The sequence below is a fragment of the Lepisma saccharinum genome, chromosome 28 (genome assembly GCF_977018435.1).
Source record: "Lepisma saccharinum chromosome 28, izLepSacc3.1, whole genome shotgun sequence".
Taxonomy (NCBI): Eukaryota; Metazoa; Arthropoda; class Insecta; order Zygentoma; family Lepismatidae; genus Lepisma; species Lepisma saccharinum.
Window position 1 is genome coordinate 12,272,237 of NC_139256.1, and position 9,632 is coordinate 12,281,868.

Below are 9,632 nucleotides of genomic sequence, written 5' to 3' on the forward strand. Positions count from 1 at the left end.
TAATGTAATTCCACCTCATTAATTGCATCTGTTAGACAATTTTATTGAGAATCGAAACAAATCTTAGGTTTAGATCGTGTTAAAATTGTTGCAACGAAGCGAGTAACTTATACTTTGTACAGAAATATCACAGCGAACCAAAATTCATGTGATTCAATCATTATAACTGGAATTCGGAAGCCGATAACAAAAAAGTACCTCTAAAGTGACGTGATGTGTGACATGTGTAATCTTGAATTTTCTAGGACAAAAGAGTCATATACTTGTGAATTTACTGAATAATTCGACACAAGATGTTGGATGACTTAAAATACTGAAGATAGGGAAGATAAATAAAATTATGTACAATTACACTTGTTATTTACTGCTGTCGGTAACATTGTGTTCGATTATTTCATATCTCTATCGCTCTACTTCCATTATCATCGATGTAAAATGTAAATGGTTGATTTTCCGTTGTAGAATTTCGAAAGAAGAAATACAACTAAAATTCTACGAAACATCCGTAATGCTGCAAAATGCAGTTAGAAAACATTAAAAAAAGAAAAAAATGTAGCACCAGTAAAAATACATTAAAATGAAATAAAAAGGCAAAAAAAAATAATACAAAACACTAAAAATAATATTTTCTGTATCTGAAAGGGAACTTCCAGTCTTCAAGATCGTGAAAAAGATTACTTTCAAGCCCTAAAGAAGGGGAAAGTTTTTCGAAATATCCATTAATCGAATTATAATAAATTATATTATTATGTTCGTTCATATTGTGGCATTTTTTATCTCTCCACCTAAAAAAAGTTATGTATTTTCTTCTCGCAGTCGAACAATAAATGGATGCTTGCTGCCACAATCATCAAAATATTTTCGGCTTAGCTTCATTTACAACAATCTCTGAAGTCCTTTGTCAAATTCCTGCCGATTTGTGCAGATCGAGTGTTACAGAGAGATAAATCTTTGAGCTAAAGGAATATATCAAACACGAAAACCTCAGGCATTCTCATTTTATTCTCAAGAACACGAAAATCGTCAGCAACATTCAACCACAAACCTCAAATTATTTTCAATTAGAACAGCATCTTGAACAGAAACTTTGAGCAAACACAAACAAAAATTTCACCAGTCTTCCATATCATTCATTCCCTTCTTTCCACTGTTTGGCATCTGAATTTCCCTTAGACGGTTTGTTAATACGAAAGAAGAAGAAAAAATAAAATGGGAGATATTCTGTGGCGTGTGCCATAATTACATTACACTCGAAGCCAGCTTGTTGTCATAGTTTCTAAATGATGTTTTTCTCCGTTGGTGTGTTCTGGATAGAATTTCAGCTTGCGCAGCGGATGAGGTTGGTAAATACAGAGTCGGTAGCATAAACTGGCGAGCAAAAAGTCCTGTGAATGAGCGTGGAAACTCTTTACACACCGCGTTTTTTCGGCCAACAAGCTAAACAAAGTTTACTTCCGAAAGCGTTTTCTCTTTAAACTTTTCAGTACACAGGCTGATGCGAAAGTAAGTGAAGGATGGAATATTGCGCGATCATTATGCAAGTCGGAACTCTCGCTTACCTAGGATGAATGTTCTTCAAGATGTTTTTTAAGGGAAGGGGGGAGCGTCGTGTTGATTTTACGGTCAAAGGTGATGCCGTTCGCGGTGGGATGAATCTCTGGAAATCTCGGCTTCTTTTTCCGCATGGAGGGATGTTTCATCGTCTCTTCTGTTTGCAGTTTACCTCGTAGGTTTCTCGCGGGAAAAAAAAGGAGGGAAAATTTTGCGAACTCCAGCAAGGAGTCTAAGATTTGCACAGCGTGTTCTTAAAATTAGTTTGTTTGCAGTTAATTTCACGAAATTCAATAGAGTCTTACATCATTTTTCATGTCACTTTGCAAAGAGTTACCTCATCCAATTCTCGTCTAACATTTAGCGCTTGTGTGACTTTGTTTCAATTAAAAAGCAATAGTTTGTCTTGCTCTCATAGAACGTCAATCAATTTTGATGATGATTAAATGAAGTTGCCTTTTGAATTCGCCTGTAGAACAATTTAAACCTCACATGGGCCCAGTCAATGAGCATAACTTGGGCCCTAGCTTTGAGAGAGAGAGAGAGAGGCAGATCTGAACTTCGAGCTCAACTTTGGAAAGGGAGCAGAAGGACTATTTTCCTAAGTAACTGTTACATTTGAGAAATCATAAAAATTACTCCTTATTTCTTTGTTCCTCAGGTTCCATGAGGTTAAGAGAATACACTTAACTTGCAAATTTTACTAGACTTGATAATTTTGGAAGGGTCCCCGTCAAGTTACGCCTATGTTCCAGGCACCAGAGCGTCGATTGCCTGCAAGAATACAGTTTCCTCAAGAGAGGTTCACATTGTCATTGCATCTGCCTTGTACACTTTTGGTGGATCAATTGACATAGTTGTGTACCGTTTCTGTGATTTTGATTTCTTTGAAATGATTTCTGTTTTTAATGCACCACACGGAGCAGCAGCTGATACAAGTTCCCTTTAATGAATTTCTGTGTGTATTCTAATGCGGCAAAAAGAGAATCATTAGCAATTTATGCATTTTAATGTGATACTGGGGTCCACATATTTGTGTGAATTGATATTTTGAATTCTGTGTGTACTTGAAGGTAGCACGCATATTTTAGTTAAAGATGTAAGCATCGAAGAAACTATAAAGCGGTACAATACAAACCAACATCTGTGTCTGTGCAAATCATGGACGTCGCCAGAAATTTTTGTGGGGGGGGGGGGGGGTGTCAGGCCATTGATAAAACTTCAACATTAGGAATAATAACAATATCAATAATTATTACTATCATGGTTACGATGGTTATTATTCAAGAATAATTACTTGAACTAATAAAAAATGAACCAACTTTATTCCAAAATTATTATTATTATATCCTTAGAGAGACTCTTATACTCGAGCCACCAAATGAGTGAATATCTAACACAACTCTATTTCATTTTTTTTAAAAAAAATATTTCGTCCGGTTAGTGTACTGAAATGCATAATTATTCTATTTTGTTATAAAATTTTACACACAAAATGAGGGATTTTTTTTGTCATAAAGTTGACGTTTTCTCACATAAAACTAATTTATGGAAATGTGTTAATATTTGAAATAATTATAGAATGGGAAAACCCAACTTGCTTCCTGCATTTTATACCATATTCTCTCGATCCAACTCAATCTTAACTTTGGTTATTCTGCTCAAATACTAACTGACTTTACTTGTTACTAATAATAGAAATAACAAATTTTCTGCTTCTTTTTTCACTTGAAATGAATGATGCCAATTTCCAGGGGAGATTGACGAACCGGTTTACACCCCCCTCCTTTCCCGACGTTCATGGTGCAAGCGATTTCCAAAAATCATACTCTAGATAAAAACATATTCTTGCCAAGTTTCAAGAAGTGATTCATTGCGCACGCGCACACAATGGCCAATGACAGAAGGTAAAAACTTATCGAAGTTGGCGTGCTTGAATGCAGAGATAGATTCCAAATGATTCTTCCCGCACAAAATGTCATCTTTTAACCCTTGTTGTTCCCTCACGACACAGGAAACGCCTTACCCGGAGTAGGTGAAGGGGTGAGAAAGATATTGGTGATCAGGGTTTGATTTGCATACCCCATAGTTGTTAACTGAAACGAAGCAGGGTACAAATGAGTCCTCGCGAGAAAACCAGATAAATGGCACGAGCGGAATGTATAATTCAAGCTTTCTGCCACTCCTATCTGACACGTCTGTGAACGAAAATGTAAATGTACATCACTATCAGTCTCTTATCTCTGGCGCTGAACAAGTTGCTAGTCACAAACTTTTGAAATTATTTCCACTCACTTTTATTGAATAGTTTAACTAACCAGTCTTCGAAAGTAAGGTTGTTACTTTGTCGTATAATGGGGACGTATTAACCCGTACTTTGGCTCAGTAACATTGTCTTTATTTTTTAAATTACGACAATCTTTGAATGAAAACAGCAAACACGCTTACATACGCTGTAAAAAGTTGACTGAAGAAATGACGATCAAATGATAGTGGTCGTTTTTCCATGCACAGTGAGATCTTTGAGTATTATCGTGCAAATTGTCCAAGACTATTTTCATTAATTTTTCTCTTACATCCTATGTGTTATTAACTATGGATTTTTATGTATGCTGGTGCAGAAGTTGTCAACAGCTTGTTTTGAGGTTTTTTTTAGTCTTGAAGTTCTTATTGGGTCAAATAAAGTGCACGAACATGGTGATGGACGATTTGCACGCCATACTTATGGATCCCACTGTAAGAACGGCTATGACACGGTTGCCCTAATCAATGTATTTTGAATGATTCAGTTTTAAAGAATATATTTATGGTGTAAGCATCTTTATGCATGATAAAATATTCAAATATAATTAAAATACGGTTCTGTACCGTTTTTATAAATTAACAGGCAGGCTACTAAATTTTTAACGGTAGAATATTGTAAATTTTACGATAACTTCTAACAGTGTAGAATAAAAGAAGATATCACAACCATAGCTTATCGAACTTGGTAAGGAGATATTTAATGATTGAATTGTTAAATTTTCACCCGAATGTATTAATTAATCCAGTGGTGTAATCGTGCCAGGGCCCATCCCCGGTATATATTTTTTTAATGTAACTAGGGCGCAAAAAACAACAGTAAATATTTAGTTTTAAAATTTGCTTTACTTAACAGTAATTTGTTATGCATCTATCTAAGCAAAATCTAACGTAACACAAAGTATTTTATTTGGAGACACTTGAGACGGGAAACGATGAGTTTGAAAATTCTTCTGACAGGATGTTCTTTTCTTGTATGAGTGCTTCAATGATAATTCTTAAATTTCGTCTTTCTGGAGATTTATTGTCTGCTGAGGTATTTATTACTCAGGATTGTATGTTATTGATTGATTTTTTTATTTGATTTGTTGTTTTAAGTCCACCTTATGCACAGACTTGACCTACAGTTTAAAGTGGGATCCGAACCACTATGTACCTTCACCGGGTATCGAACCCGGGACCCCTTGATTACAAGGCGACGACGCTACCACTCCGCCATCGGGGAGGCCACTGTTGTACGTTATCTGTGTCTAAATAGTTATATGATAATAATAATAATAATAAAACATTGATTGATTGATTGATTGATTGGTTTATTTTACTTCGCATTTCTGCCACTTTTGGCTAACCGTAAAGATGAGGATGAGTGATGATATGATGAAATTGATGAAGGGTCACACAAAGAAGACCCAAGTCCAGAGTGGGATTCGAACTCTGGACCACTGGCTAATAATAGACATATTAACAAATATGACACCACATTGTGCAGCTTAACTTATGTACTACTAGTATTATATGTTATTTTGATGAAGAAACTAAAGCTATATTTAATTTGGAGGAGAGTAAAATGCCCATAATTTACTAAAATCATGCACTATCAATATTCTTGGTGAGGCTGTATGTTAATGTGTTCGGCTCGATAATCGAAAGGTTCGATATATCGATCGGCATTCAGAAACTATTGCAGATGCAAGATTTTGTACACCAACACGCCACACCTATAATACTAGTTTATCGGAATATGGATTAACCTGATTTGTTACTTTGTTCAAATGCTTGTTAGCAATGAAATATTGATTCGCAACTTTCTGATGCGTCCTATACACATTAAGATGCCCTTATGCTAAAGATCGATTGGTTTGCGCTCCTAGATATATTTTCATTAGTGCTTGGCATTTTAGTTCATCAGTCTTTAAGGGCACAAATTTCATTGTCTTCAAGATAAATTAAACCTCTGATCTTTCAAATACCACGTATCTAATGAACTAGCGTTCTAGGAAAATATGTGCACATTGCACTGACAATACAATCACGTGTGCTGGTCACATGGGCGGAGTTTGAGCTTTTGCTTTGGGGGGGGCACACTCTGGGAGAAGCATATGATGTACCTGAGGGTTACTGAATATCCCCTACTTTATAAGGGGTCCGGAGACCTTCCCCCAGAAATTAAAAAACAACAACCTAAAAACACTGAGTTTTAGGCCTTTTAGATTTGAAAATGTTAAATTTCCTCGCTTAAGTAAACAAATATTAATTATTATATTGGTTGTCAGTTTTTAAAAGAAGCAAAACAGTACGATTATTGCATTTTGCATTTCATTATTTTTTTTATTGATACAATACTCGTATTACTTTAAAAAAGTTACGGTACAATAGTAACCTTCAGTAATTTTAGAAAAATTAAATTGAAAAGTTCTTTTGATGCCTCAGCAGTAACTGTTGACTCAACACAAAGTCATTTTACGTTTTTCTTTCTTCAAACTGTACACATCAATCAAATCGTCTAAGACCCGCTATTGCGGCGCAATTACCGCACATGCCATCATGCCAAATGTCAAGATTTGCGGTATGGCTTCATAACAAAAATGTAGTAACTGAACTTAATCATGTGTTATTATTTTTAGTCTTCTTTAAGTTGGCGGGGCAGGCCTCCCCTGGCCCCTCCATAACTCCGCCTATTGCTGGCCATATCGAAAATGGAAGACTTTACTTTTGTCATTGTTTGATTACTGTATACTACGTTCCATTCGTTTTAACTGCTCATAAAACAAGCAGTTTTTTTTATTGCCAGCTTATGAACTCCATAATTTCATCGTACTTAGGAACACTGATATTCAAAATACATGGAGTGACCTTTTTACGTAGTTTCAAGCTCACTTCCACATGTACACCCAGGACTGAATTTTGCAGACTAACGAGGCTCTGGCGTGCGGACCCATGGTCAGTATAATCCTCTATGGGACTTGTGTTATCAGCCGTCCATATGTGTTTGCGATTGTCCCATCATTTTCAACTCATCACATTTCATCCTCATCTTCGCAATTAGCAAAACCTGACAGAAACGCGAAGTAAAATAGATCAATTCAATCAATCAAACAAACAGCTTTTTATTGTTGATACCACCTAGATGTGCAAGGAATTTAACATTAAAATGGCGAACAGGATAACGGCATTGGAACAATAACGACTAAATGAGATTTCAGACAGAAACGACAGTATCGCTAGGAACCGAGCCCTCGGTGATCATCAGTAAAAATCTGAGCATTTCTGCAATGTTTCTCGCTCAATTTGATCACATTTCAGGCCGGTTTCATTCATTTGAATGATCTAATGCAACCTTTCGCACCGAAGTGATAGGACAATCTGCACTTATCGCTTGTCGCAGGTGACTTAGGTGTTTCTACAGGTGGGGTTGAACCCCCAAATCCCCCTCTTGGCACCCCCTTGGTTCAGCTCTTCTACTTACACCCATTCCTGGGGAGAAATATTCCAAAATTGGTCAGGCACTTGTAACACCAATCAGCAGAATACGCCAAGTCATGATACCTTCGTTGCCGCATTTACGTGGAAGAGGTAGCTGCACGGAACGACCTCCGCTTATCGCCCCCGCCCCCCACTTCAAACTCATGCATACGCCAGGGATATATAGGTTCCAGGCAGCAGAAGACATCTTCGTTCCCGCCAGGACCCTCTGGGGACACTTCCAAAAGACATTGAATCGTTGGGAACCTATCTAGTTCCCCATGAGATGCTGGGTACGTACCTTACGGCGCGATACTCCTATATAGCGAGACAGGCACTCGAAGACCGACCACCAAAAAAAAACATCCCAAGAGCTTCTTTCGGCAGTGTTGCCAAACTGCATTATGAGAAAAGAGCTAAAGTGAGCTGGAATGACTTCAACGAGCTAGTCGTGAAAGGTTATGAAAGTAAACGAGAAATTTCTGTTCCAAGCAGAATAACTGAAGTTTGAGTTTGGTTTTTAAGTCCACTTTATGCACAGAAAGGTTAATCGGGACTGCAACTACAGTTTAAAGTGGGATCCGAACCACTATGTGCCTCCACCGGGTATCAAGCCTGGGATCCGTGGATTACAAGGCGGTGACGTTACTAATATGCCATCGGGGAGGCTCTCTAATAGAATTAGCAGTGTTTTAGCCAATGTTTTTAGATTTTTGAGAAGAGCAGGTTTCTTCCACTGTCTCTGGGGTAGTTTTTAAACTACCCCTAGTTTTTTTAATGTGTTCGGTTTGTCTAATGCAGGTCCATTTACAAGTTAGAACCTGCATTTTTTAACCTTTCTTGAGGGGCTTTTTACACCCCTTTCTTATCTTTTTAAACTTGAGGTAAGGGTTTTAGATAAGGGGATCTTCTCCACATTCATAGAAGGGTGGAAAATGACCTGATGTGCCGACGCACCCAAAAATTATAATTCAATCAATCAATTAAATTGAATTAGACTGAGGATAATATGTGGAAAATAAGTCAGAACTTGATGTTTTCATATGCTATCACTTAATTCAAAGAATACGTGGGAGGCGATGAAGGAAAGTTAATATCCATTAACATACAATAACATATATTGTATAATAACTCCATTGGGTAGAGGATATGGAGTTCCTTCTGTATGCACATTCGTTAGAGTTGAAAACGAGAAGAATACAACAGTACTCAGAAGTTAGAAGACAAATGAGAGTCCTAGTTTTTGATGGAAAAACGGCAGTGGTCTATTCTCCTATCATAACAATAGAACATCAATTGTTAGGAGTTGGCTGTCTTTGCTATTAAACGTGGTTTCTCATCTCACTTGGTTGAAAATGCTGATTACGGAAGTTGTGTAGCTGTTAGGTGCTTCACGTCATCATCCGATGTAAGTTGGTTGGTGAATTGTATAGATGGACTCAAAGATATTTCTACGAGGGTATACCGCATATTGAACAAAGTGGACAGACAATACTACCATGTGTTCATTACTGTAGCAGTAATGTTTTCTTGACTTCGCAACATAGCTTGAATGCAAGTTTAATAACACATACATGTTATTTTTATTTCGGTATGTGAGTTAAAGGATATTTTTCTGCATTGTTGTCCAACAGACATCCATGTACCATTGTTAAAACACTGATAAAATTATTTCTTTACAAGTATTCCCTTTCCTTGTAAAAAACATTGTTAATATAGCGTTTCAAAATTTAAAATTCAAATATCTAAGATTGATGTAAAATTGACGCCCTTCCCTCCATGTCTTCAGATGGTTCCAAATTTCAAAATATGATTTTTTCATATGAAAACTCAAACAAACTACATTACTAAAATTTCAGATTCTTCTTGACTGCAGTGGGTATAAAAGTGAACAAAATATGATACTGTACATATCAGTATCGTAATATTCACAATTATAGTGAACTTATTTAGTGAAACACTTTTAAGGAGTTTGCAACATTGAAACGTATCTCGTCTCATGTGCCTGCAGTTCTGTTTTGTTATCGGGTCTCGTCTTGAACTGTGAATGCCTATTTCGTTTCAGGTTCCGTTTCAAATTCTTTCAATTTTCGTGCCTATGTAAAGAGTTTTGTGGGTAAATAGCCTATGATCAATATCGAAATGTAATATGTGGAAAACCATCATCGTTATCGTTATGAGGCTGAAAAGTGAATGACAAAAGTATGTTTAAATGGCTGTGGGATATTATTCAGTTAATATTCCATATTTAGTGTCCGAAATATATATTCATTCCACTTCTCACAGTATTCAATATGAACGCCTATAAATAACATAAA